General features: G+C 40.3%; 1 protein-coding gene across 3 annotated transcripts in view; it reads right to left on the bottom strand.

Moving 5' to 3' along the window:
- Positions 1-21543, bottom strand: part of NIPBL (NIPBL cohesin loading factor) — a 153091-nt gene extending 131548 nt beyond the window's left edge. Inside the window, exon 1 of one of the 3 annotated variants that reach the window (XM_054986281.1) lies at positions 21101-21543. The gene's annotated coding sequence lies outside the window, so the exon portion shown is untranslated. The remainder of the gene's footprint in view (positions 1-21100) is intronic. The other 2 variants (XM_054986280.1, XM_054986282.1) reach the window with 2 other exon arrangements.
- Between the last annotated feature and the right edge of the window lie 5449 nt (positions 21544-26992).

Genomic DNA, 26992 nt, shown 5'->3' with positions numbered 1-26992 from the left:
TTCAGTGGGACATGCTTCTATGGGATCAGGCATAACTCTATAGTCAGACTGTAGAGATAGTTAGCTGTCCTGAACCCATTCTTGTATTCCACCACATCCTAATAAAGGAATTTAGCGTAACTCAGGCATATTTTTCTTATCTGGATCAATATCTCAAAAATCCCACTATTCAAGTCTGATCTTTGCGTTTCATGGACAACTGAAACACGTGCAGGCAAGAGGTCTCTTAGCAAGGATGTATAAATTACTTCAAGGGGGAGGATCCCCAAGTGTGCAGAGGGGGGGGGGCACACAGAGGCTGTAGCACTTCACAGGCTCCAAAATAAGATGAAATCACAGGAGTAAACAGAATGCTACAGTAGCAACATCACACACATGCACCATAGCAGGTTCCAGGTACCGCTGTGCAACTTTAGCACTTAAAAACAGCTACTGTTACATTCTTTCTTGCAACTTCTTGGGATAGTAAGAACCAGCATGGAGGTACACAGGCTTTAGAAATCATCCCAGCCCATCAGTAGCCTTCCTAAAAATTGGCTGCTTACAATTCCATCCTCATCAGCAATGCTGAATATGAACTTGTCAGATACATGTTCAAGGAACAGCCACATGTCAGTGGTAGACATGCTTTCCAAGTAAAAGAGCCTAAGCTTAAGGCCGAGCCACAGATGACGGCTTCCCTGGGTTTTAAACCCATGTCTCTTGACACCATTTTAATAGACTGGTAGCTTTTTTAAAAAAAAACACAGAGTGGCAAGGGCCCCTCCAGAACAGGCATGCAACAGGGAAACCCTAGTGGTGCAGGCTTGCTTTCCTCAGGCTGTCTCTTCCTTTCACAGGAGGAAGATGGGCAACCTGGCCAGCCAGCCCTGGGCCCTTTGCAAAGAAGCACTGCTGAAGTCTAGTCTGAACTCCCCCTCTCCACACATGGACTCAGCACTAGGCTGGGCAAGGCAGTGCTTGTCCACCTTATGATTAGAGAGACGTGGAGAGAGGGAGTTAGGTCGCCGTCTTCCCCCTGCACCATCCTTGGGTGATCTGGCTGCTCAGGAAGTCCACCTGACTAGGGCTGCCCCACTGTGAGCCTATTCTGGAGGGGGTGTCACAACTCTGTATTAAAAAACCTACAAATCAATTAAAATGGTGTTAGCAGATACAGGTTTAGAACACAGGGAAGCCGTCACTTGTAGCTTAGCCCTTAATCACAGGCAGCTCTGAAGCTCCAAAGCATCAGGCTTTGCCTCGGGATGCTTAAGTGGACATCTGTTTAAGAGTCAAGTAGACAGGGAAAGGTGACAAGACAGTCCCCTCCTCCCCAAAGCTAAATTTAGAAGAACTTAAATCTGGAAAACAAACTTTGTTATTGTCAGAATATGAAATACACTATTTTTATAACAAACAGTTATGCGGTTTAAAATACTCATGATTCTTAAATCGAATTAAATACTTAACATATTCAATGACCTACACGGTGCTACACCCTAACATGCCTGAACATCTCTTTCCACCAGCTGGCAAACTGAAAAAACAAACTGGAAACTACTAATGCTGGTTCCTACAAAAAGTTAATCTATACTATCTGTGAGCTAGAAGCAGTAAATGATGCATAAACAGAAGCAGCTCATTTGTAAAGTAAAAGCTCAAGATACAAGTCAAGAGGATTGGAACCCTAAATTTCCCAACCAGCAGATCCCATAAAACTTTTCACTCAAACCTGGTTATAATTCTAATCTTTCACTTAGATCTTTATGGACTTCTTAAATCTGAAAAAAAAATGTTTATTACATGAAACAAACTTACAGCTGCTTGTTTTCAATACTAAAGTTTTCCATCATCACTTTTATATTTATTTGAGGGTGATCCACTTTCTTATCATTTTCTTCATCTGAGAGAAAATCCAGTTTTAGAATTCTTCCAAAAATATTTTTTATTACTCATTTGCATTACCACTAATAAAGGAATGCTGAAATCTCGGGGAGGGAGGGGGGAAAGAGAAAAAAGTATATTCCCATATTTCAGACAGATAAAAGAATATATATTCCCTTACTGCTTGCATAGTTACAAATCTCCACCAGAGTGAAGATCAGTCATAGGACAAGGATAGTCAGTAAACTTCTTTCTTCCTCAGTCATATTAAACAAAAGAGAAGAAGTGCTTAGCACTATCACAGCAAGAACACTACTAATAAAAACAGCAAGGATGGAAGGCCTAGGCACTCCAGTTATCATTTCATGATACTTAGGCATCTCAACGTGAATGGTGTCATACATTACATGAACGGCTTTGATACAGGAGCTGCCACAGCACGATCCCACCACTCTCCCTTACGTATTATGTAACCTGGAAAGTATTATAAATCCATTAATTTAAAACAATTTTCTATTATGTGGAAAAGATGGGAACTTAGGTTAGCAATAGCTATTTCACCATTAGTCCTATTTCTTGTTCACCCTTTGACACAAATAAATATTCACAACTGTCATGATCCAGCTATTGGCTGTCAGCCTAACAAATTTCAAAGGTGCACATTAACCGATTCCAAGTACACAAAGTGAGACACTATTACTGATACAACAGAATTTGTACAGAAAGCTTCTTCTTTTGACTAACTGAATTATTTATAGACTCCTGTACACTAGCTTCCCTGAGATATACAGTATCGACACAGCTCACCTGAAGGGAAGTTGAAGAACTCAAATCATAAGAAACCCACACTAAGCTAACTATTCTAAATCACAGGAGTTATTTACAGTCCACCTTTCTCACTAAGACTCAAGGTGGGTTATACTATGCAATTCAATAAAATCAACAGCCGAGACATTCTAAACAATAAAATATGATATGGATTGCAGAAGTTTGAAAAGAAGCAGAAATCCAATACAGAGCTGAAAACAATGCTGAGATAGAATATCAACAAACTGACATATTAACAAGTACAGATCCAGTGGGAGCATACTTGCAGCAATAGACACTACACAGTAGTATAGTCTATATACCTTTACTAATGCATCTGTCTGAACCATTTCCTTACAGCAGCCCATGGGGGGAAACCCTCGTGAAGAACTGTTTTGCATAGTTTGCAGAAAGCCAGGAGAGTGAGAGCTTTCCTGTACTTCTTCAGACAGGTCATTCCATAAAATAGGAGCCACCACAGAGAATCCATGCATCTAGGCAGTTTGGTGAGCCAGTCTGGTATAGTGGTTGAGAGAGGTGGGACTCTAATCTGGAGAACCAGGTTTGATTCCCCACTCCTCTTCTTGAAGCCAGCCGGGTGACCTTGAGTCAGTCACAGCTCTCTGGAGCTCTCTCAGTCCCACAAGGTGATTGTTGTGGGGATAATGACATACTTTGTAAACCGCTCTGAGTGGGTGTTAAGTTGTCCTGAAGGGTGGTATATAAATCAAATGTTATTATTATTGGCAGCTGTTGATTTTGCCCAATTACAGGGTGGCCACTGCAAAAGGCCCTGTTCAGATGAGCGAAACCACTGTGGTGAGGCATAAGGAGAGAAGTGACCCTGTAGCTATGAGGGACCACGGCCATGAAGGGCTTTGTACATGGTAGCCAAAACCATGAATTGATCTTGATAACTGATGAAAAGTCAGTGAAGCGATGCAGAGTGGAGTGAATATGCATGTTTTGCCTAGTTCCTGATAATTTTCTGTAAGCCCCCTTTTAAAAACCATCAGACTTCATTCTCAGGGGGGTCCCAACCCACAGAATCATGGGGGAGGCAATGACCTTTTGCTTGACTGCAGCAAGGCAGGGAAGGCAATGAACTTTTCCCATTTGTGGTTCCAAAAAATCTAATCCATGGTTTTGTTTGTGGACAAACAATTATCCTTCCTGTTTCTAGGAATACAGTAGCTAATACACATAAACATGTAGTTTGGTACTCTACTTTGAAGCAAGTTTCACCTTGTTCACTGAAGCCAATTCCAAGCAACTGCATGAGATTACAGCCTCAAAGTAATTTTCTTCAAGATGCCAAGTTCAAATACTCAGTTAAGGAGTCTGATCTGGCTAAGACTGAGGGCACAACTAGACAAGACAAAATTCCCGTGCCCACCACAGAAACACTGCCACCACTTTAATACTTGAATTTTCTTATTTCAAAAATACTTGGGGGCCCAATCCTGACAGTCTGCCTGATGACACCCCAGCTAGATGAATACACAAGCAGTCTTCTGCTGGCGGAGGAGACCTGAAAATGGTGTAGAGTTGTAGTACACAGCCTGATGAAAATGTCAACTCAGTGTACAGAAGCAGAGAAAAGGGTAAACTCTATGTTGGGGATAATAAGGAAAAGGAATGAAAATAATGAGGTCAAAATTGTATTGCCCCTAAATAGACCCGTGGTGTGGCGTCATTTAGAACACTGCATATAGTTCCAGTCACCATATCTCAAAAAAGGATTCTGCAGAACTGGGAAAGGAGCAGAAAATGGTAACCAAAATGATTAAAGAGTTGACGCTCCTTTCCTAGGAGTCTGAGACTTTTCAGTTTAGAATAAGACAACGACTAAGGGCAGACATGACAGATTTATAGAATTAAGTATGGGGTGGAGAAAGGAGATAAAAGAATTCACTGCCACTGGACATGGTCACGAACACTGGGGGATTTAAAAGAGGATAGAACAGATGTATGGAGGATAGACTGATCAATGGCTACTAACCATGGTAGCTAGAGGGAACCCCCATATTCAAAGACAGTAAACCTCTGAATACCAGTGCTACATCGTAGGAAGATCTTGGCCTCTATGCCCAGTTTGTTGGCTGTTCAGGTTAATCCTGCATGAGACAGGATGGCAAACTACTTGGACAGATGCAGCAGGGTTGTTCTTATGTGGGTTACTGGACTAAGAGTTTCTCAATTGGTCACTTTTCAAGTTACAGGATAAGCAATTACAATGGAGTTCTTGGAATGCACTGAAGTGAAGAAGGGAGCTATGACTCTCGAAAGCTTTCACCCTGAAAATCTTGTTGGTATCTAAGGTGCCACTGGTCTCAAATTCTGCAGTTCTACTGCAGACCAACACAGCTACTCACCTAAAACTTTTCCTATTTTGAGTATAGACTAAAAATTAGAATTTGAAGTTTTCAGAGAATTTTGGTGTGTAGCATGTATAGCTCTCTAATTTCATAAATGATATGGTTAGCGAGTTGCACAAATGATCAGAGTTTGAAGATATTTGCCAAAAAATTAATTGTGAATACATTTTCAAAAAATAAATAAAGCAAAGAAAAAGGGATAAAGAGAACTGGTCATTTAGTATAACTCTTGCCATAAAACCTGAGAGGAGTACAAACTTTATTCAAATAGTTTATCCCCAAATGTGTAATGTCATTTTTAATCACTGGAATACCCCCCCCCCGCCCCCCACACACCAATTCCAAGTGATTAATCTCTAACTGTTGTGGTAAAGCATTAATCCGATATATGAACATTTTTCTCCTATGAAGAAATTTTATAGGAGTTACTAGCAATGCCAAATACACAATGGCGGTTATGGAATACTGTTTTAAAAGAAAAATTAGAGTGCTATATAATATCACTGTAATTATTGACTGGTTTTGTGTCAGGATTAAATACCTATTTTATCAGTTTTATATTTCCAAAAGAAGAATTCCAAGTATGTGGACAATGGGGTTTTTACAAAACACTACCAGACAAAGCTGAGTTTTCTTACACCAGTGGACCTCCTGTCTGTGTCTGTCATACACACACACTTCTTAAATTATGGCTCTTTGTAGGCAGCTCCTACTGCAACCCTTTTGTTAGTTATAAAACACTGAGAGACTGTAGAACTTCTCAGTCATTAAATCCTTGGAGTCAGTCTAGGAACAAAATAAGATAGTGATCTTCTTGAGTGTCAGTCTTTCTCCTATATTTAATATCCTTCTCAACCTATGCTGCAGCATAGTAGTTAAGTGATTGGACTACAAATTAGCACTCTGCTAGTTCAAATCCCACTGCTGCCACTCCTCTCACACTCAGCTCCCCAGCTGTATTGTGGGGATAATAACAACACTGACTTTGTTCACTGCTCTGAGTGGGGCACTATTCTTTCTAGAAGAACAGTATATAAGCAAAGTTGTTATTATATTACAACAACCCTCCAAACATTTTATTTTCCCACTTTTCTATCAGAAAATTTCAAAATGAATGTCTACTAGTATAAATTGTTGTTATTACAAGGATAAAGAATGTTTGCACACAGGCTTTTAAAAATGTTATCACTTTAATGATGTGTGTTTACAGAAAACTAAATCCCACAAAGCTCAATGTATGCTCTACCTAAATTATACTTCTTTTATATTTAAAGGTTTGGCTTTGAATATTATACAAACCCGTACCTCAGAACTTTTGACATGTTAATTGACTGCTTGTGGCAACAATGCATCCCACCTATTATGCACTGTCTCATCCAAGACAGGAGTCATTAAAATTCATAGCACATTGTTTTGGAAAATTTCTCTCAGCATCCTTGACCTCACAGCTCCTCTTTACACACTTTGGCCTCTTCACCAGTCATTTCCCCACAGTTGTTGCTAGCCAAATATTATTTTGTAGGATCTACTTTCTTACTCTGAGGTAAACAATCCACTCAAACATATGTATATACGTGTTACTCTTCATCAGATATGTGAAGGCCACCGGGAAGAGAGAAAGGAAGGAAATCTGAGGAAAAGACTTTTTCTGTTATTCTCTCTCAGGACTTCCTTGTTTTTTATTGGGGGGGGGGGGTTGGCAAAATTTGGGAGATCACTGGAGGGAAAAAAACTCCTGTGGTTGAGCATGAGTGAAATGCTTTTTTTAAGTCAAGGTTTTACTCACTGAAAGTGCGTCAAGACAGAAAAGGCAGGGAACTTTTAAATATTTTGTTACAAAAATTAGAAAATTTAGGGAAACACTGAAAAAAGTGCTTACTACTTACCTGAAAATTTACATCTTTATCCTTTGAACTCACTATTCAAAATGCATGTGAATAGTGAATGTGAAAGACAGTCAGTGTGATTTAGTTGCTTGAGTGACAGACTGGACCTGAGCAACCCAGGCACGATTCCCCACTCTGCCAAGGAAGCTCACTGGGCGACCTTGGGCCAGTCATACACACTCTGCCTCACTTACCTCAAAGAGTTGTTACAAGGGGGAAAATGGAGCATTGGAGAATGATACAAGCCACTTTAGGTTCCCATTGGGGGAAAGTGGAGTATAAATGAAGTTAAAAAAAATGTGTATACTGACTGAGAAGTCATTTCATCCATCTTATGAAGTGGGTGCTAGCGAAATGAAAGTGTAAGCCGCAAGAACCTATTATATTGACACAGCATACTGAACTTATACAATTCTGAAAGAATCGCCTTAAAAGAAAGTTCAAAGTTTCAATGTAATTAACATCACCTATGTATTAGAATACCTGAAAACTCTGGGGTTCCTTTCACCTCAGCTACATAACAAAGTTTGCGTGTGGGCAGGGGGGGAGGCGAGAGACAGACAGACAAGACTATGGAAGCCTCTGCTAGATCTCTGCACATGTCATATGCACTACATAATAAATCCTGTAATTTTACATTTTCAGATCACTGATACACATAATATATAATTTGGTACTGAACATCTAATTTTATTTAAGATTTTCTAAATTATTGTTAAAACACATGGTGCACATTTCACTTCTCTATTAGACTCAATGAAGGAATATGATTTATCAAAGTAAAACTCCAGTTTTATTTACTTGGGAATAAAGCTAATTAATCACAGGTTATTATATGGATACACAATTATCCAGTTATCATAGCTGTCTCCACACAGTCTCAACTGCTCTATACAGCAGTGTATCATAGTCTTAGTTCAGATATAACAGCAAACTATGGTTTGCTGCCATAACTAGCATGGGAGGCTGTCAACCTTACAACTCCCTGGTCCTCCCTCCACTCTCACAGCACCTGCTAATCTGATACTTCTGCTTTCATGGCAAATCATAGGCTTGAATCCAGCTCAGGATTTCAAATACTAGCTTAACCCTGGTTTGAACACCCAGTCTGTAGGGAATGTACAAAATGCAGAGGTTGCTGAAAGAGTAAACATTTTTGTTCACTTGTTGACTACCATTACATCTAGGTTATGTTAATTTTAATTTCATTTTCAAATTATGATTACCTAAGAACATTCCAAATACAGCTGTCAAATTAAGTTATCAATACTACTATTGAGAGCTAGTGTGGTCCCAGAAAAGTTGGGCTTGAATCCAGAAGACCAAGGTCCAAGACTTGTCTCTACCATGAATTAATTTTGTGGGCAAATCACTAGTTTCTAACCTTAAAATGACAGAAATCCCTCATATTGCATTTGAAACCCATCACAACAGAGGCAAACAAGTACTCAGTACTTTCAGTTTGCAGTACTTTTAGTTTGCAATATAAGTACTGAGAGTAATAGCTATAAACTATTAGAATGCAATTCTAAAGACACTTTTCTGGGAGTAAGCCCCATTGAATAGACTTGAGTAGGATTCTGAGTAGATTTGCTTAGGCCTGCTCTCTTAAGTGCAAGCCTAAGCACTAAAGTGCAACCATTTAAATTTGTCTATATGAAAATAGCATTAAAAATAGTAGTTTTGCTACATGTAAAACAGGCTAGTTCCAGCAATCTTTCCTCATACTCTCAAAAAGCTAACAACTAGAGATGGGAACAAATTGAAATATGAACCAAAATTCGTGATGAACCAGGCCAGTTCATGGTTCGTGAACCAGCAGTTCATCAGATCCCATTTCTGACGAACTGCCACGAACTTTAGGCTGGATCGTTTAGTTCATTTTTCAGTTCATCACCGCAGACAGCCTGGCGCTGATCAATCAGTTTCCTAGGCAACAGGGGATGGACTTCCTGCAGACCTGCTGACCCCGATCAACTAGTTTCCTAGGCAACAGGGAATGGACTTCCTGCAGACCCGGAAGTGACATTTTCACTAACCAAAACTAACTGATTCGTGAACCAAGACAGGTTCGTGCAAGTTCATGGTTCGTGAAATGTGACGAACCACGAACTGCATGGTTTGGTTTTTTTCTGGTTTGTGCCCATCTCTACTAACAACTAAGATCTAGAGCAGGCCTATGCAGATGGAGAAATGGAGTAATATAAACAGCAGTAGGGTTGAGTTCTCAGTGGTTGCGACAAAGCATTAGGTGAAGTAAATGTGTTTCAAACTGGGGCACAATTGTAAAAGGAAAACCTGTTTCTCATAGAAGACACTGAGATCACCAGGAACATATTTAGCCTCTGCCCTAATATGTCCCTCCACTTGACTTTATTTTTTCCCACATAAGTGCATGGTCACCAATCATTTCTATGTGGAAAAGCTTGTTTAGGGATACAGAAGCAGGAGGGGGGAGTGAAGAAGGAAATGCAAAGCATTATTTATCCTCCATCCATCCAAAAAAGCCTGGCAGACAAAATCCATATAGCACTTTTCATACAGCTCTTGTTCCAGGCCTATAGTTATCCTAGACCTCTCTTCCTCCTGTAATGATATATTTTCCCACTTTAGGTGCAAAGTAATGCATGTGTCTGTAGTCCAACATATATTATGCTTTTTTCAACATACATATGTGTGTTTCAAAGAAGCATATATGGATTTATCCCATCTCTCCTCCTGAGAAATATGGGTGGGAGACTATGACTGGCCAAATGTCACCATGAGAGCTTCATGACTGAGCAAAACTTGAATCCAGGTATCCCTTGCCTACATCTAGCAATCTACCTGATATTTATCACTGATTGGTTAGGACTCATTTATAAGTCATACCTGTTCCCAAGGAAGGATACACTATTTGCACTGCCACAATTTTGTTTGGGTTTCTTTAACAATAGAGAGAGGTAGAACGAGAAAGAAGCCTGGACACGAAGGAACACACAGTGCTTTTGTTTTTAACATTGGTGTAGAATGAGGTATTTTGGTAGGTGTTTGTTTTCCAGTCCCTGCATGACAAACCGCATTTGCAACTACTTGAAAATATGACAGTCCTTCGTTTCCTTGCATCTAGTCACTCTAAAGAAAGGGGAGAATGTCAGCAAATACAGTCTGGAATTAAAGAACAGTCTTGAATCCGAAGAGGCTGAAGACTTAATGTGTTATACTACACCACCTTGCAATCACACACACAGTTATATTTATACAGTTAAAATAAAGCATCTATACTTCAATAAAAGGTCAAGCCCTTATCCTCAATTGCTTACCCCTAATATCCTACAGTAATGATCTGATACATATGTATATTTTGCAAGATGGGATGGAACAAGATTTACATTTGACCTTGCAGAAGCATTTGTTTATGTTAATTTACATTCAATAAAGGGTGTTACTGAAGAATTATATATGCCAAGCTTCAGCGAGCAAAAAGTTTTTAGAGTCATAGATATAAATCCAGCTTAACAAATAATGTCAGGGAAAGCATACAGTTAATGTAAGGGCCTTTTCACTAGCATTAAATGCAGATCTTCTGAACAAGACTAATACAAGCATTTATACTGTACAATTAGAATTCTTACGGAGGAGCTCTCAACCTCCAAATTTCAGCTTATCCAAACTGTAGCACAAGCAATGCACAGAAGCCCTAACTTAGAAACATCAATTTCCATAAACAATTAACACCACAAAGCCAACAGTTTTAGTTTGCTTCATCCAACAAAATGCAAAACTTCACCTTTCAATTTTTTAAAAAAGAGTTGAGCCCAGCAATCGCAGAGGAAAAATTAAGACCTGATACAGGAAATATTAAAGGACTGTCTGTCTCACTGGACTGCAGTATGACTTACCAGAGACCTGATGGGTGACCTTCAGCAATATACGCAAATCTGCTCCCAGAACTATAAGTGGAAGTATCCACTTAACTCACAAAAGTATTAAAGAAAAATAGAGACTCTGTACATAAGTACTACCAGTGGTTAAGTAGTTCAGCTGCGAATTGGCACTTTACTGGTACGAATCCCACTACTGCCATGAGCTTAGTAGGTGGCCTTGGGTCAGTCACTCCTCTCAGCCCCAGTTCCCTAGCTGTAGTGTGGAGATAATAGTAACACTAACTTGTTCACTGCTCAGGGTGGAGCACTAATCTGTCTAGAAGAGTGGTATATAAGCACAGTTATTAGTTTTCTCAGACTAAGACCTCTAGCTCAAGTTTGGAAGGTTTGATTTAAAATATCTAAATGAAATACTGCCCTTGTCACACCCACATGTTTACTAAATGAAATGCAAAATTAAGAGCAAGCAACATAAATGCTGCAGGCTCATTTTCAGTCTGGTAGTGCTCATTTCTGAATATTATTCTAATAGTTCTTGTAGCCCCTACTCCATAATACTATATTTGGGGATGAGGCAACACAAGAATATATAACTGTATACTTATTATCTAACCATGCTCATACTGAAGACTGAATAATCAACAGAATGGATGGCTTTGAAACTCCAGGGAACAGAAAAGTTCTTGAATTTCTTACAAAAATGCAATCTACACATAGCAGTCACATCAGTTATAGTTGCCTATAGTATATAAAAGCCTGTTTAAAAGCACTTGAGAGAAGTGGGAGTGTATCATTAAAGGAGGATATCTATAGCTACCTTCTACAGAAAAGTTTTTACGTCTAATCTTTTTAGGGTGAACCCCTAACCCATCTCAAAAGGTTCAAGGGAAATATTTTAGGATAATGAATCATAATACATTTAATTTGATTCATTTTTGTTTATGAATGTTTATCCTTGCGAAGACTTCTTATTTTTTCTGAGTGGAGTGAGGTCAAACAAAACAGCAGCCTAAGATAACTAAGAATTTTAAAGAATTACATCTTTAACTACAGCTTCCTTTTCAGAGTCACACAATGCCTAAAGAGTATCCCAGTGACTTTACCACTGGGATACTCAATGTAGGTAGACCACCAATCCAACCTTAACTCACAGGATGCTGACTAGTTTGCAGTATTGCAAAGACTAACACAGTAGCGTCCTTTAGCAGCCACATGTAGGCTTAAGCTATAAACCTGCTTAAACTCAAGCATATCAATCAAATCTTGCAAACCAGGTTTCAAATTTAATACTTACATCCCGATTGCTTTTACAAAACGAACAGTACCATACCAACAGGACTATGTCTACTTCATCTTGATCTTCATGGCCACAGCAGTTCTAACAGCATTTTAAAAGATAATTTTACGAACTCTGTTTTATTGCAGATCGCTGAGCCAGGTTGACGTTTCTTTGGTATGCTGCATTAGCCTAAGATCGCTATCCCTCACTATAAGCTCAAATGATGTCTCAGGTAGGAACTCACCAGGCTGCCTCAGAAAAGCCATTCTCCTCTTCTCAAAGCCTTAACCCTGTCTTCAATACTGGGATATAAATTCTGATTACCTGTATAGTGCTATTGTAAGGATAGTACATACATTCTTTGGACAACCCCAACAAGTATAAAATTATTTGTGGCTCAACAGATATTTTTTTTGACAAAGCCACTTGAAAGGTTTCCAAGTTATTCAGCTCCTCTGCAATCTGATGGAGCTGTACTAAACATGCAGGCTGAAGGGAAACAAGAAGTGTTGCTAGGTAGCAAGTAGGCATTGTTCTGCGCGTGCACTCTCTGCATCCCTGACTCTAGCTGCAATTCTATGCACACTTAATAGAGAGTAAGCCTCAACAAACTTAAGGGAGCTTGCTTTAGAATAAGTGTGCACAGGATCAGGCTGCATATCAATCAAGGCATTTCTATTCACAGTTAACTCTTACGTTACAGTCATTAAGAAGTGCTTTATAAGTAGCTTCTCATGAGGCAGCTGCTCCATGCAGTGACCATCATGGGTTAGACCCAGGAAGCTGAAGTAAATCCAATGCCACTTTACAGACATTTCGCCCCCCAGTGAAATCAAATTGTTTTTTGCAAAAGAAAAAAGCTACTAAAGATAAGAAGAGAGGGCTCCAAGATCAGTAGCAGCTCTTTCATTTACTGTGACCTAGGATACAAACTCATTCTCACAGGCAAGGACAAAGTTAAAATTAAACCAGCATGCTAGCTCATTTGGAAATAATGAATTGAGCAGACCAATTTTCATCCAATATCTGGTTAGTCCATATAGTCACCTTAAAGAAAGTAAAGTCCATAAAGCAAGCGATGTTTGGTCAAAGTAAAGCCAGCAAACACAAAGGCTCCAGCCACTGTTCTCTTATTAATAAATCTAATCTCAAATTTGTTAAGTGAAAACATTGCTAGCTAGAATTGGGAAAAAAAGACCTGAATTATACCCAATACCTAAAAGAGTGCTGATAATTCTAGGCAAATAATTACAGAAAGAGCATCTTCACATCATAAATTCACGTTGCCAACTCAGACGATCAAGCATGACTGCAACAGCTCTGTGGGATATCCTGGATCCAAAGATTTTCTTCATACACCCAAACAATTCTGTGCACTCATGCATATTTCAGTTTTCCTGAAAGCCCCCCTAAAGCTGAATTAGATGTTGTTCCAGAACACCCCCCTCCAAAAAAAAAACACCTTTGAGGTACAGCTTTTGGGGCAACAAAAACTTCAAAATTAATGTGATAGTCTATTGTAAAGTTACATTTTCAGGCATAAGAGTATATAAACCATCTGAATCAGTTCAATGTGGTAGAAACAACTTACTGAGCAATTCTTTTAATGCATTTCGTCTTGATGAAGAACAATAACTGAGGTCTGAATAAAATCTGAATGGCAAATATGTATCGAACTAAACAGCAACTAACAAAATTTTAATGGTTCAACTCCTTGATAGATTTTTTTAAAAAAAATAGCTGAACTTATTTAGATATTTATATGCTGCTTTAAGAACAACCCTGTAAGGCAGGTTACACACTCACTCTCAGCCTAAGGAAACACAGCAAGGTTGCAGAGCAGAGTGGGATTTCAAACCTAGCTCTCCCAAATCCTAATCTAACACCTACACCACAGTCAATCTCCCCTACTGTGTGGAGAGTTTTTACACAACACTTATATTAGCAGCATCACCGTAAGAAGCATTTCCAGTGGTTGTGAAAGGACTATAATGCAAGAATGAACCCTGAATAGCAATGTTGTTGACAGGCCGCTGTCCCCATGGTGGAGATTTATTTTTCCAAGGTTGCTTACAGTATACATCTATTAAAACAGTCTGTATATTAAAAATCACAACAGCTTACTAATAAATTACAAGAGATATGCCTAAACACTGGGCTGCCCTTAAGGCTGATCTGGAAGTTACAGCTGGTCCAGAATGCAGTGGCACATATCCTTACTGGGACTCCCGTTAGGACACAGATACGACTTGTCCTGCACTGGCCCCCAGTTGAGTTCCCAGTCAAGTTTAAGGTACTGACTATGACATTTAAAGCCCTTAACAGACACGGACCAACATACCTATGGGACCGCCTCTTCTATATGTTCCCTAGAGGGCACTTTGTTTGACCAACAAACATCTTCTGGTGATCCCTGGCCCCAAGGACATTTTCCCAGCCTTGACCAGGGCCAGGCCTTTTTGGCCCTGGCACCAGCCTGGTGGAACACTCTTTCTGTCAAGACTAGGACCCTGTGGGACTTGTTACAGTTCTGACAGTAAGAACTGTAAGACAGAGATGTTCCGCCAGCCCTACAGTTGTGGTTGACGAGTGGGCAGACTGCCCAGCTGGCTTCTCTGCTGTTGCCTGTGGTCCACCTGTTTACTTAAGATACTTTTGTAATCTACCTGCCCTCCCCCCATGATTATTGAGAGAAGTGTATTGCCTGTGAACATCAAAATGCCACCTCTTGGATGTGTGGTTTTTAACTTTTATACTATGCTTGTTTATTGTACTCCTATTATTGTTATTTTAATATTATTGTAATATCATTAATGTTGTGACCCGCGCTGAACCCACTTGTGGGGAGGGCAGGTAAGAAATCTAATAAATTTAAAAATACACATTTTCTCCAAATCAAAGGCAGACAAATGTCTATCCAATTGATAAAGTAAAAATTAAGCATTTGTAATGAGTCTTCAAAAACTATTTTTCCAGACCTTCCCAAATGCCATTAAGGAAGAGGCTTAGGAACAGCTCTCTTCTTCAGACCCAAGAGCTCATTATGTCTGAAGAAGGGAGCTCTGACTCTCAAAAGCTTACACTCTGAAAATCTTGTTGGTCTCTAAGGTGCCACTGGACTCAAATCCTACTGTTCTACTGCAGACCAACACGGCAACCTAAACCTCTCTATTAGTGATGTATGAATTATCCTGGATAGTGGGTTTCCCAACAAGTTTTAGTAGCTCAGAAGGGCAAGGATTTTTAGTGGAAACTTTATAACTTCAAAGACCCTGTCCACATCAGTCAGGAAGAACAATCCAAAACTATCCATAGAAATCCCACAGAGAATGCTCCTGATATTGCTGGCATAAGCTGTGTATTGAATGTGTTGCCCAAGCTAGATCAGAAATTTTATCAGCAAAGTATCTAGAAAATACGCCAGGTCATCTCACAGGTTAGATTTAATTTGAGTTTTTATTTTTTAGATCACTTTTCTCCTCAAAGAGACCTAAAGTACTAAAATACATAGAAATCAACACCAACTACTTACTGCCAAGCAATACTTTCACTCCACACATTCAGCACAGGTGCAGAAAGATTTGTGTTTCAATTTTCCACAATTCAGTGTTTACTATGGAAAAGGTTTCAGCCATTTCTTCACCACCTATCGTCTTATAGTCCAAAGGTTTAAGAATCATTATTTCACTCTATTGTACACAGTTTTGTCTTTTACAAAAAACACAGAAAGAAAAATTCACAAAATAATCTTTGCCTGGCTATTCCATTCCAGTGCAAACAGATGCACCTACTGTGGGTTTCATCATAAAGTCCAGGCCACTGCAGCAATGATACAAAACAATAGCTCTCAGAGTTCCCTCTATACCTTCTTAGGTCAGAATGCAAAGAAAAACCACTGAGTAAGACTCTTGCATTTGCTAAAATTCCACAATGCTGCACTTGCCCAGCCACACAAAGAGCCAGGTAGGGCCTCCAACTTTTCCAACGAGACAGGCACTTTGGAGGAGAAAGCTGATCACAGAGAGGTAAGAAAGGAAACACAGCCTTGTACTTGTACAAGATACTGACTTACAAAAGTGCATGAATGACTTTCTCTTTCTCTTCTGCCTTAAAGACTTAAGACAAAAAAAGTTTAAAACAAAGGGATTTCACTGTTATTAAAATGCAGCTTCTCTGAGTGCTCAGTTGATATGCCATTCTAAACTTATTTTTATTTATTTATAGTCTGCCTTTCTCATTGAGACTCAAGGAGGATTACACAGTGTGAGACAATGCGATCAACGGCCAGGACAATTCAATAAATAAAGCAACAGGATATGGAATGCATAAAGTTGAAAACAAGCATAAGGTCATTTAGGGGCAACTGCTATTCACCACAAGTACCTTTCAGGTATGTAGCAGTGTTGATCTGCACTAGAACAGCAGGATTTGAGTCCAGCAGCACCTTCAGATACTCTGAAGAAGGCAGCTTTGACTCTCAAAAGCTTATACCCTAAAAATCTTGTCGGTCAGCACAAGTGAATATCCATTTGCAAGTCCACTCTTTACCCTCAAACATCTCATGCCCCAAACTACCTTACAATTCTTGTAAATATTTCTGACAGTCTTGCCATTTTCAACTAACCTGATGCAAAATGCTGCCCCAGAAAATGCCTGGGGGCAATCTCTCTGCTATGAAAGACCAATGACAGAATCCTCTGTAGCCAAGATCAATTGTTAGGTTATTGGTTCTTATTGCTAGAAGCAAGAAAGAGATGCCTGACCTTGTATTAAACACAGACCCACACAACAGAGATTGTGTGTACAGGTTTTCTCTTTCTAAAGTATTTAAGGACATACTGACTCTTTATGCTTCAAAATAGAAAAGACAGAGGCAATTATTCCTTGGTAGCTCATCACATGGCTGAGTCAGGTTTTGATTTGGTCTGAAAGAGAAATGCAGCAGCATCTATAATATACATGATCAGAAAGTGAATTGAACTTTCACAGTAACTTTAAGGAATTTTACACACATACATGCACACCAAGATTCAGTGATCAGGAAGTGATCAATCAGGAAAGCTTTATAAACATAAAAATAATTGCTTTTTGGCCATCACTGTGCCATAAAGATTTCATAGGCACATGGGCTAATTTTTTTTTAACTACAGTAATTTTCAGGGTTGATTAAAAGCATAGTCTCTTAGTGGCAGTATACCCAAAGAAATGTAACAAGAAAAAAACCATGCCAGAATTACTATTATTCCCAAGCAACAGTAAATGTTCAACAGCCAACATCCAATTTTTAAACACTAGAGATCTGCTAGGGTGAACAAATACTTCAAATTCCTAGACACCAGCCACATGGGATTTTTTTCAGCCCTGCCCACAGCTACTAGACGTATACTTAAAGTGGCATACAACAAAAAACTCCAACCCTCACCTGAACATATAGAAATGTCATTAAAATTCCAGCTGAACTTATTTGTAAGTAACATGCTTAGGATTACAATCTCCCCCCTCCAAAGTACTTAGAAGGTCACTAACTTGCAAAAGACTTCTCCAGCAAAAATCTAGGGCTCACTCTTCAAAAGAACCTATTGATTATTTTCATTAATTCTGTTCACCTTTTATAGCTTTCATTAGACAGACTAACATAAATAAACTCCAAGAATTCTGTATTATCATGTTCTGCATTAACTGACTAACCTCAAAATACTACAGCATGTTAAATGCCTTAAATCATTTATCCCTTCAAAGAAAACTTTAATATACTCAGCAATAACTAGCATTGTCATATTTATAGAGCAGCAGGTCTAGTGCTCCCATTCAGGATTAAAGGTGCTTTGTCCTAGGCACCAGATACATGAAAGGGGCATTGTCCTTGACCTAGATTGATTGCATGTAAGGACCATGACTCCACACTTACTTCACGCTGTTAATTTATCCCACCAAAATAAATGGGGTGCTAAAGTGTATGAGCATATTATGGTCAAGTGCCAGCACTTTTAGCCCACTTTATGAACGTTCATTTTCTTAAATTAAGATAATTAAATGGTACTACAATATGCTAGACTAAACAAATACCTTAAATTTAATTATTTTTAAAATAATTTTCAGTTTTACATCAATTTTAGGGCAAACTATTGGTACATTTAAAACCCTTACAGATGCTATTTGCAGAACTATCACTAACTTACTATTCCCAAATGCCTACAGGAATATGGAGGGGGACCCCTCCCTTTCAGTTAAAGAACACGAGGCTTACCAAATACAATCTACAATCTATTCAAGTAATTCTAACCATATTATTCCCATTAATTTCAATGTGAATGAATCAGTTTCAATCTAATAATAACCAGAGTTGCAACATTAGAAAAGTTTTGTTGTACTTTGATAATACACTCTTACATAAAGCTTCCATTTTTCCCCTACAGGATGTCACTGTTAAAGAATCACAAAACTTGAAGTCCAAATATGTGTAAAACCACAAAAAATCAAACAGAAACACTATTTATTAGATCTAGCTAATACACAAATACGCCTAACCAAGAAAACAGCATATTAAATCCTACAGACGTCTCCTCAAACCTTTCCCCATGCACACAAACACAGGCTGATATTTAAAACAACACTGGTACTGTTCAGTTATCTTAACAGATTTTTTAAATTTAATGGTCCAGATCACAGTGCACATTTAAGAAAATAAATGTCTGGATTGAAGGTGTTAAATTTTCAATATTAAGCCTTGTTTTGATGAGAACACTCAAGGGAATATAAATCAGGAGATCAGTTCTTAATCAAATCTGGAATTAAAATAAATAATTTCCAGAAAATATATACAGAATGCAAACATGAACAACCTTATTGTTACTTAAGTGATCCATGCTTGTGTAACTTCAGCAACAAAAGTATCATTAGATCGTGTGTCACTTTCCAATGATGAAAAACACTCAAGTACAACTATTTTCTGCCCAGTCCTTTCTTTACTACAAACTGGAACTACAACTGGCCTCTGCACAGCACAGCCTTAAAGAAAAGGAAAATTCAGTTATCCACACACCAAAGCAAAATTAGAAACAACTCATGGCTCATTCAGAAATTCATAAAGTTCAAAAATAAAAACTGCTTTTTCAAAATGAAAATGGTTCCTCTCCCGTGCATATAGGCCTGAGGCCCTGGTGCAAACAGTGTCTAACAGGCCCAGGCAGCACAAAGACAGGAATGGCAGATTAGTGGGAGGGAGGGAGGCCGGGTTTGGGGCTCAGCAGGATCTTCAGGCTTTTTAAAATTCAAACTGCTGCCTGACCAATACAAATCACGGACACGCTACTGACTACTACACGGATTTACAGCATTAAAAACACGCCTTCTACGTGACAGCTATATTAACTTCACCCCTTTAAACATGTATCAGGGGCCATAAAGGCAGAATAGCACTTTCTGATCAGCAATAAGAACTGAAGCAACAAAAAAAAGTTACTTTGTTGATGAGATGTGCTAAATAGGAGCCAGCTTCCTTCCTGAACTACAACACCAACAGCGTCATAATGAGAGATATGCATGATGAAATATTGTTCTGTTCTACCACTGAAAGATTTCATTTGGCAACTAGTAGTACGAACTAGTCTGAAGAACACAACTCTTCAGAGTTATGCAAAACAATCTGGTTTATTAGAGAACACTTACAATTCGCTAAGACACTCTAAGGCATACTACATATTTTCCCCAAAAATATTAACTCCCACTGATAACTTTAAAAGATTAACAAAATTCCAGATATTTGATTTGTAAAAGTATCACACAACTATACACATAGTACAGACTAACAATACTTTCTAGATTTTAAAACAGATCCGCTTCTGTAGGAAGTATGGTTCTAACAGTCTAATTTTGCACAATTTTGACTCACCTCATTGTAACCACATTTATCCTTAAGAACCATCAATTCAGTGGGTCTCACTCCCACATCAGCAAATTTCGATTCGCAGCCCTGAGGGCCCCAATTTCAGAGAAGAAATTCCAGGTTTCACTTTGTCCCTTAAAGTGTCAAACTACACTTTCCCTTTCCTACTAAGTTGTTAGTAGGCAATTGTTTTCCCTTGTGAAACATTTGTATCAAATGTATCTTTCTCCTTTACAGAAAGAGAATAGCCAGTCCCTATACCTTTTCCTGAGTCGTGCAGGTGTGCCTGTCAACCTCTGAAGAAGAACCAGCGCTTTTATTAGAACCAACACAAACAAACACGTTCAAAGGGTTCTCTCTAAAAAGCCCTTGAGCAAGAACTAGGGCTTTTAATCGAATCAACACAAATACACACAAGCCCAAAAGTTTTTTTTAAAAGCCAGCGATATTACCCTCCCCAGCAATATAAACACACACAAACGTGTATAGGAGTTCGTCAGAACGACGAGGTTGTGCAAGCAACGCTTAAAAAGATGCAGTTGTTTGCCGATTATACACACCGAAGTGCGTGCGTGCGTGCGCCTCCCTCTTTCTCTCGCTGCTCTCCCACCCGCCGGATTTGGCTGGGACTTTTTCTTTCCCCAGCTCCCCTCCCCAAGTTGTAAATAGGCCCCAGGTTGGGTGCCCAGCCGCTGTTTGCACTGTATTGTTTCCTCCCTCCCTCTCTCGGGCGCCGAGGCCTGTCACCGAGCAAGCCACTTCGCCTCTCCGAATCCCCGAGCTGGAGTGGAAGCGCTGGCCGCCGGGCCTGCGCCCTCCTCCGGGCCTCAGCTTCTCCGCCAAGCTCGGGAGGAACCATTCTCTCCTCATCCGCCAAGCCCCAAGAGGAGGAGGAGGAGGAAGGACGGGGAGAAACAAACACCCCCCCCCCCGGTCCTTCCTCCTCCTCCTCCTCCCTCGGCCCGGCTGCCACTCATGATTTCTCCCCCTCACACACACCACCCCGTCGAAAAGGCTAATCCCTGCCTGGGCCTGAGAGAAGGCCCAGCTCGAAGCCTCTCTCGCCGCCGGGGGAAAGGAAGCCCGAAGAAGGGGGGAAGAGCGGGGAAGGGTTTCTCTCTCTCTCTTTTTACCTGAGGAAAACGCCGCCTGGATCCAAGCCGGGGTGGGGGAGAAAAAAAAGGAGGAAAAAAAAATCCGCCCCCCTCCCTCCTCAGAGGATCCGCCGCTGGGCCGCCGCGGAGCGAGAGGAGGAGGAGGGGAGATAATATAACAACAATAATCCGGGCCGGGAGGGGGGCTGGCTCCTCTTCCGTCTCCTCCTCAGTGCAGCGAACATGTAGAGGGGGGAGCGGGAGAGCGCGCGGCCGGAGCGGGTCCCTCAAGTCTTCTCCCACAACATCCACACAGGCCGGGCCGAACCGGATTCGATAAACACCTCACGAGCCACCAACCCGGGGAGGGAGGGAGGGAGGAGAGGAGCGAGGGGAGGAGGAGGAGGACGGCGGCCGGGCGCGGGGGGGGGGGGTCTCCTCTGCCGCGGCTTGTTCCTTCTCCGCCGTCACCGCCTCCTTCTCCTCCTCCCTGTGGCGGGGCGGGGCAGGGAGGGGACGGCCGGGGCGACGGTGAGACGGTACCGGGGAGGGAGGAGGAAGAAGGGGAAAGGGAGGGAAGAAGATGAAGAAAAAACAGAGCGGGGCGCGGAGAAGGAGGGGGGGCCGCCGCGAAGCCTGCGCGAGTGTGGAGCGGCGCTCGGGCTCCCTCACAGAACAAAATGCCGACCGGAAGTGCAGCGGGAGGAATGACTCCCTCCACCGGCGCCAAACGCCAACAGCCTCCCCTTTCGCGGCCTGCACCTTCTGAGGCGGCCGCTGCGGCCGCCGCCGCCTCCTCAGCCTGGCTTAGCCGGCAAGTTGCCCGCTCCCTCGCTCCCCTTCTCCGCTCTGGCCGGCTCTACAAACCGAGAGGAGGCGCTTCTCTTTCAGTCGCCGGACGTCACTTTCTCCGGCTTTCTGTTTGTTTCCGTATCTGAAGAAGGGAGTTCTGACTCTGGAAAGCGCGCGCCCTGGAAATTGAGTTGGTCCGTGCTGGACCCGATTCTTGCTCTTCTGCTACCGACCAACACGGCGACACACCTGAAACTCTTTTCCCACAATTTCTCTTTTTCATCTTTCCCCTCAGAGGTGGTGAATGAGGAAAGCTGGAGTTTGGAAGAGGAGGCCGGGCTTTGTAAGGGAATAAAAACCTGCGGACTGGCAAGAAGAGGAATAACCATTGGGGTTTTTCTGTCCTCCCCCCTTTTCAAAATACTCTTTTAAACCCCCCCCCCATTAGTTTCCAGAATTACAGCATGAATTTCTAAGGAAGATAACGGAAATCTAAAAATCAAGCTTTCCCCCTCAGTATGAGGTCCATCCTGCTCACACACGCTTTTCTGTTATTGTTAAACACCAAGTTGCTTCTTGTAAATGTATGTGTGTGTGTGTTTCTTAAAAGATGATGCTCTTGATGATGTCAGATCAGAGGAGCCTGGTGCTGAAAATTTTGAGTTGAGCATAGTTTCAGGTAGGTAGACAGGTTGTTCTGTAGTAAAAAAGCAACATTTGGGTCCAGTGGCACTTTAGAAACCAAGATTTTCAGGGTATGAACTTTTGAGAATCAAAGCTCCCTTCAAATTCTCAGAGACCTCTTTCAGATTCTTCAGGTGTCCAAAGAAGGGAGCTTTAATTTTGGAAAGCTCCTACCCTGGAAATCTAGTTGGTCTTTGTGGTGGTACAGGATCAGAATCTTGCTCTTGATTTGGGCAGTTTCCAGAGAGACATGCCTTTTCAGATTGGTGTCTTTTGTAGTAATAGGAAGAGGGGGAGAGAATACATGATGTTGAGGTAAAGCCTCCTTTCCTGAAAAATTGATGTGGTTGGCAGATTTTCTACAAATAGCCTAATTATGTGTTGTGGGAGCAGTCTTTGGAAAAGGGGACAGTGACAGCCTTGAAAACTTACCTATTTTCCCTTCAGGTAAATTTGTTTGTGTATGATATCACTATATGGAGGTAAACTGACACTTCTCATTACTTATTTGAATCTTGATGTAGCAGCAGAAAGCTCTGACAAGCTTATTTTGAAGGGTTTGAAAGGTTCTAAAACTCTATGGTCATGCAGAAGTGACCATTGATGCTCATTTTTAAATCGCTGGAGTTCATGGAGCAAGAATTTAATCATCTGTAATCTCACTCTAATATGAGTCTTTTCCACTAAGATCCGCAAGGCTTGGCCAGAAGAGGGAAAGTATAACCTGATTCCACAAAGAATGTATATGTGTAAATTAACTATGTGCAGCTAGGAATTGTTAAGTATTTACCTCAGTCTTTGAATAGAAGTGATTTGAATAAACTGCAGAGTTCTGTGATAAGCCTTGAATATTAGAAGGCATTGTTACGTAAAGGCCCTCAATCCAACCACAGTTAGTCATGGCTAAGGTTGCAAACCTATGTGGATTAAACTGAGAATGTCCTTTTGAACCTGGTATAACTTGTTTCCACATAGATATGCATGAGATTGGTTTGAACATTCTAAAGAAAGTAATCAGACTTAAATTGGTTTTGGTGGGACATAGTCATGACTAATGTAGCTACTTTGGTATCAAAATATGTTGTTTGTTTTCATCTTGAACATGAAACTTAATAAAAGGGAGATGCATACTTAGCTTAATAAGTAGGTTATTCTAACTTGCAAAGACATGTATAGACTTCCTAGCGGTCAAGGTAAAAAATCTGACACCAAGACAAGGATGCTATTTACAAGTTATTGGCTTTTGAATGGGATCTTAGAGAGGCTATATTTTCTCCATTGCCTAAGTGTTCTATATTTGTGACCATGTGTTTAGGAATTGGGGTATCATGATTTTTTTAAAGCAAGATGTTTTTCATATGTAAAATTATGATGTCTAAGCCGTATGTGAAATGTAGTTGGTAGTTTAAAATTGTTGCAAAAAAGCATGTTCTAACAATCACTTTCATCTGGAGGCCATATATAAATTTAATAGAGGTCCAGCCATAAAACTTATGGACTTTGATAGTTTAATGCTCCAAAGACAGGCCCGATCACTTTCTAGGGCACTTGAAATGTCGTCAGTAATGCACATATCAAGATTAAAACAAGTAACCTGAAGGCTATGAACTTAAATGTTTTTATCTAAATGTGCTTTATGTTTTTAATGGGTTTACAATCTGCAAATGAAATTTTCCTCAGATATGCATCTTAATATGACCAATCTAAGAAGCCGCTGAAATACATTTTGTATAGTCAGGAAATATTTTTGTGTAAATTGTTCAAGGCAAGTATAAATGTAAAGAACCAAATTGTGCCCTCCTGTGGAAAAAACACAAAAAGGCCAAAAAACTCTGAATTTCACTTTCAGTGCAATCCTAAGTAAAGTTACTCCAGTGCAAGGCCACTGATTTCAATGAGCTTAGACTGGAGTAATTCTGTTTAGGATTGCACTGTTTGAGTTACTTCTAGGCAATCTGGGTGAGAATGTAATTTCTTCCCCCTGCCCAACACGTCTGCATTCTGTAAATGCATAGGGAGATAGGTACAATTCAGCATTCAAAAGTATCTCTTTGTGAATACGCTGCAATACAGAGGACACAGAAATCACCATGTGCACTGTACAATCCAGGTATGAGGTGGACACCTTAATTGTGGAAGTCAGATCAACATGGAAATACGACCCTTAAAGTGTAGCTCATTTACAAAGTCTTCTGTCTTGCTCATACTATATTCCTGAATGTTGCAGAATAACTGCTGGTATGCTTGTTGCACTACATAATACATTACTAATTTTATAATGTTTATATAATAGTTGTATTGTTAAATATTTAGCATTTAAATTATTGTTGCATAAAATGTGGAAAACATACTGCAGTACACAAAAGGCCAGGCACAGATTGCGAGGGAGGCGGTGGTACACTTGGGTAAGTTGTTATCTCAGCCAAACCAACCTTGCAAAGTTATTGTCAGGCTGCTGTGAGCTCCTTGAATACAATTGTCACAAGTAAAATGCATTTAACTTTTGGTTAAGTACCAACTGTGGCAAATGGTGAGTGACTGATCTATGCACGATTGTGTATCTGATAATAAGGTTTTGGAATGGAAATACACTCATAACAGACCTGCTTTACTTGCCTTACACATAGACAACTGACTACCTTTCAGAGTGGAATGAATTCTGGATTTTAGAGCGGAAGGTGATTAATTTGCATTTGTATCAACTAAGGGCAGTCTATTGTCGTCTATGGTAAATGTGTTTTTTTTTTATCCTAATACTTTATGTAGATACAACAAAACCTATTCTTCATGCAGTATGTAAAATGGATTTGCCTTTTCCATCTTTGTAATTCTGTAATATTTACATGATAATTTTGAAATTAATTTCTATGTTGTAGTTAAAGGGGAGAGAAACAAGTAAATTGCACTTATTAGGGGTTTCTGAAGGCTAAAGAACGTACTATACGAGGACTTCAGAAGACTGGCACTGATACCACCATTTTAACACCGTTGAAACAAGCAGACCAGTTCTGAGCGTCTTCACGTGGGAGTAAGTTCCTCTGATTTTGAATGCAGTAAATACAATTAGAGTCTTGGATTTTAGTGTCAAGTAACTGCTTAGAACTGAAGACCTATATGGTCAATGGGAGTAACTGTTTGAGTAACATAAAAGTTAGTGAGACTAGGCTCTGGAAGGGCAAGATTCAGATCTCAGTTCTGTCATGGAAGGTTGCTGGGTGATCTTGGGCCATCCATATAATCTCAGTCTAACCTACATGACAGGGTTGTTGTGAGGATAAAGTGAAAGACAGAACAATGTAAGTCCCTCTGGGTCCCCATGAGGAAGAAAGAATAGCCTCTAAATCAAGTAAATAAACAAATGCGTTATTAACAGAGCCAACATAACATTGATCTCTCTGTGAGCCACCTGCCCAATAAGCTTTCATCCATATTATAATAATAATAATAACAGCACTTATATACTGCTCTTCTAGACAGATCACAGCCCTTTGGAGGGTGGTGAACAAAGTCAGTGTTATTATCTCCACAATAAAGCTGGGGAGCTGGGCAGAGAGGAGTGGCTTACTCAAGGCCACATACTGATCTCATGGCAATAGTGGGATTCAAACCAGCAGAGTGCTAGATTTGCAGCCCAACTACTTAACCGCTATGCAAAAGCGGCTCTTAATACCACCAAAGAAAGATTGTAAAAGTTGCCAAGTAATAGTGGTGGGAAAGCAAGTGGGAGTCCATTCTTGGTTATTTATACATGCTATTAGAAATGTGATCTAAATTTCTTATTGCAGTTCGAATCATGCCTCAAGGTTGTTAAATTTATTAACAAGTCATCAAAGATCCTATAGGTGCAGCAAAAATTTAATTTCTGTCCGATTTGATAGTAGGATTCTCAAGAAGTAAAACTAAAGAAAAGTTATAAGAAATTGGGGGTAGGGGTTCCACATTTCAAACTGATTTTGGTGTGGAAGGCAACTAGGGATAATGAACCACTTAAACCTCCATATTTGGACTTAAATCAGCTTTCTTTCATTGCTCAGTAAACAGCGTCCTGTGCAATCCCGAGGTTGCTTTCTTCATCATCTAATGTGGGACTTATTTCTGAGTAGATCTGCTACCTTGAGTCAGAGGAAAGGTGGGGTATTAACAGGGCTTTTTTTCAGCTGGAACACAGTGGAACGGAGTTCCGGAACCTCTTGAAAATGGTCACATGGCTGGTGGCCCCGCCCCCTGATCTCCAGACAGAGGGGAGTTTAGATGGCCCTCGGCGCGGAGGGCCATCTAAACTCTCCTCTGTCTGGAGATCGGGGGGCGGGGCCACCAGCCATGTGACCATTTTCTCCAAGGGCAACCCACTGAGTTCCACCACCTCTTTTCCCAGAAAAAAAGCCCTGGGTATTAATATGTATGTTAATAAATAAACAAACAAATAAAGATTGCTTCCTTGCCATGCAGTCCTAA

The sequence above is a fragment of the Eublepharis macularius genome, chromosome 8 (assembly GCF_028583425.1).
Source record: "Eublepharis macularius isolate TG4126 chromosome 8, MPM_Emac_v1.0, whole genome shotgun sequence".
Taxonomy (NCBI): domain Eukaryota; kingdom Metazoa; phylum Chordata; class Lepidosauria; order Squamata; family Eublepharidae; genus Eublepharis; species Eublepharis macularius.
This window is presented reverse-complemented; position numbering and strand designations above follow the sequence as displayed.